Raw genomic sequence first — 3312 nt, forward strand, 5'->3', positions numbered from 1 at the left:
GCATATGTACTGTGACCGTCTGTTGCGGGCTTTGGAGGGGGTTATTTGCCTTCCTCTGCGTAGGTAGTTCAGTAGGATATGGGAGGGTGGCGGCATTTAGTAGAATATGGTTCTGGGAAGGCGAAGGTGCTTGCTCCCTATTCTTTTGAGGGTAAATTACAGTGTTGAGGAAGGCGTTCCAGCGGTTAAGAAATGTTGAAATTGATTGGGATTTGCAGCTACATATGGTGCATGTCAGGAAACTGACATTGGGAGAGCCTGAAATATCACTGTGCTACTGTTTTTGCAGAGGGGAAGATGGCTCAGCCCTCATCAGGCAGGCAGTACCTAGCATTCCTTCGCATGGCTCCCTGGTTGACCACTGTGTGTGTCCACAGCTAGCATTGATTAAGGAGGAAGCCATTTATTCTCTTTAGAACACTCTTCCTTTGGAGATAGAAGAAACCAGAATCAATCATATGAAAATGATAGTTGTTCTTAACCCAACTTCTCCCAAGGCTCCAATAACCTGGGGTGAAGATCGGATGAATGTGGGTAGATGTTGGGGAGGGAGCACGCTTTAGATCCCTTTTGTGAATCTAAGCTTCTTAGATTATCCCTAGGAGCAAGGATAAAAAGGCAGTCAATAATAGGCTGTCACATATTTAGCCAGTACTTTTAAAAGTACAGCTCCCGCCAGGAAAATAGGCAGCAACATACTTGGACGGGCTCACTAGCCTGCTGTTGTAGAGGTTTTTGGAGTGTTTTTGAGACTAGGTCTCACTATGAAGCCCATGCAGGCTTCAAACTCACAGTTCTGCCTCCACTTCCCAAAGGGAAGGCGATGACAGGCATGTGCTACCTTGCCCATTTGTAAGTCTTGTCTAGTATGTATTCTAGACAAAACCATTCTTAGTCTAGGCAAAAGGCTCAATATAATGGGGCTGGAGAGATGGCTCAGAGGTTAAGAGGACTGGCTGCTTTTGCAGAGAACCTGGGTTTGATTTCCCAGCACCCATGTGGCAGCTAACAACTGTCCGTAATTTTAGTTCCAGGGGATCCAATGCCCTCTTCTGACCTCTGTGGGCATTGCATGACACGGGTGCACCTACCTACATGCAAGCAGTACACTCATACACACAAAATAAGAAAATATTTTTTTTCAGTCTTTTTGAGACAGGGTCTCTTTGTAACCCCAGCTGGTCTGGAACTCACTAAGTAGACCAGGCTGGCCTTGAACTCGGAGAGATCCACCTGCCTCAGCCTCCTAGTGCTGTGATTAAAGGTGTGCGCCACCATGCTCAGCAAATAAAATATTTTGTTTAAAAAAGGCTCAATGTGAATGTGGTAAGCACTTAGCTACTATTCTAATGCTCTTGTCTCAATTTGTGGTTTTGGTTTTTCTTTGGAGGCAGGGTCTCACTATGTTCCTGGCTGCCTATGTTCCTAGCTGTGTAGACCAGGTCATTGTCAAATTCAGAGATCCGACTGAGTGCTGGGATTAAAGTATGTGCCACCATGCCCGGCCCAATTTGTGCTGTTCTTGCCTTGTACAAGTACATTGTTCCTGTCAAGTATAGATGGTCCCTTGGTCGTTCTTTTCTCTTTTTTTTTTTTTTTTTTTTTTTTTTTTTTTTTTTTTTTTTTGTACGTGTGTTAGTTTCCACCCTAGGCAGCAAGAAGTGTGTAGAGAAAGGAGAAATGGACCTTTTCTAAAAGGAATGGGCTCAGGCTGGAGAGCTGGCTCAGTGGTTAAGAACACTGGTTGTTCTTGCAGAAGACCTGGGTTTGAATCCCAGCACCCACATGGCAGCTAACAACTGTCCATAACTCCAGTCCCAGGGGATCCGACAGCCTCTTCTGACCTCCGTGGGCACTGCAGGACATGGGTGCACTTACCTACAGGCAGGCAATACACACACATAAAATAAAAGTTTAAAAGGAATGGGTGCATTCTCTAAGAAGCTCATGTTGAGTTTTATAGGACGACAAACCAATCTCCGAAAACTAGAAAGCCAAATTCCCTGATTTTCTTAGTGTTGTCCTGTTTTCTAAAAGAAAATTATTCTTAAAATAATCCTAGGGGTTTTTTTTGTTTTTTTTTTAAATATATGCTAGGGCACCTGTTGGGAAAATATTTCCACTTGTCACAGGAAGAGCCAGCTGGTCAGTGTTGGAATTCCTTAATGAACAGGCTCCTGCCTTGTCATCCCTCCCCGTTTATCCTCCCATACCAACTGGAACATACCACAGACAGAAAACTAGCTCTCCCCAGCGCTCATTGAGAAGCAGGTGGAATGTGATCTTTTGGGTAACCTTTAAAAGCAGTTCAAGTGATAGTCCCGAAGTGTATCACCATTTCACACAGATCTCCTTCTACTTAGCTTCACGTTGTATTTTCAGGCTCAGGGTTTTTGTTTTTGCTTTTTAAATCGGTGGGCTGGACCTGGGGGAGGGAAGAGTGCCTCATTTATAGAAGCAACTTGTTCTGGGAGGCTACTTATTAAAAGCAAAATCCAAACCTATTTGTTTAAAAGAAGGTAAGAAATGAGGTAGACATTTGAAACATATAGATGGCCCGGTGAGATGTTAGAGAATGATACAAGCTTGGAACATTGTGTAGATGGCCCAGTGATTTCTATAAAGGGTTGACTTATTGATCTTAAAAATGAATTTTAGAGGAACCAAAAAGCTAGAAGACAGGAGTAGAAGGGGAAAGGACTCCTGCCTCACAAGTACCCAGCATACTTTTTCCTTTCTTCAGGCCCCTGGTCTCCTCTCTTTTCTAGGAGGACAACCTCTTATCCTAGAAGGTGGGTAGGGTCTGGGACTCCTTTCTTTGAACCCAGTATTGGTGGAAAGGAAGTCAAGCCCACCCTCAGAGGCTGGCCCAAGGTGTTAGGTGATTAACCCCTCAGGGTCTCCTGCCTCTCTGCCCAGCATTCTTCCCACGGGCCTGTGGTCTACAAGTTAGGTCTCTTGGTCTCAGAGCTACCTGTACCCTGCGAATGGAGCCACATGAGACTAGTAGAGGGCCCATGTCTCAAATTACAGCTGTAGAGTTGGTGCAAACACAGTTGATTCCAGAAGAGTCCAATCCTCATTTCAGGAGAAAGAATGAAACTTTAAGCTAGGAGAGGTTTTCTCCTCTTGCTTCATACCCTTTATGATGCACCACAGGCATGGAGGAACAGAACACCCTCCTCTCATCACAACTACCTCTACCTGACCCTGACTTGAGGGCTTCTCAGTTGGTAGTAGATAGGCACAGAAAGCCTAGGAAGTACCTCTCTGAGGTTTGGCTTAGACTTCTGTGTATTCAGTTTCCTCCTT

This window comes from Nannospalax galili, unplaced genomic scaffold (genome assembly GCF_000622305.1).
Source record: "Nannospalax galili isolate Female #2095 unplaced genomic scaffold, S.galili_v1.0 scaffold473, whole genome shotgun sequence".
Classification (NCBI taxonomy): domain Eukaryota; kingdom Metazoa; phylum Chordata; class Mammalia; order Rodentia; family Spalacidae; genus Nannospalax; species Nannospalax galili.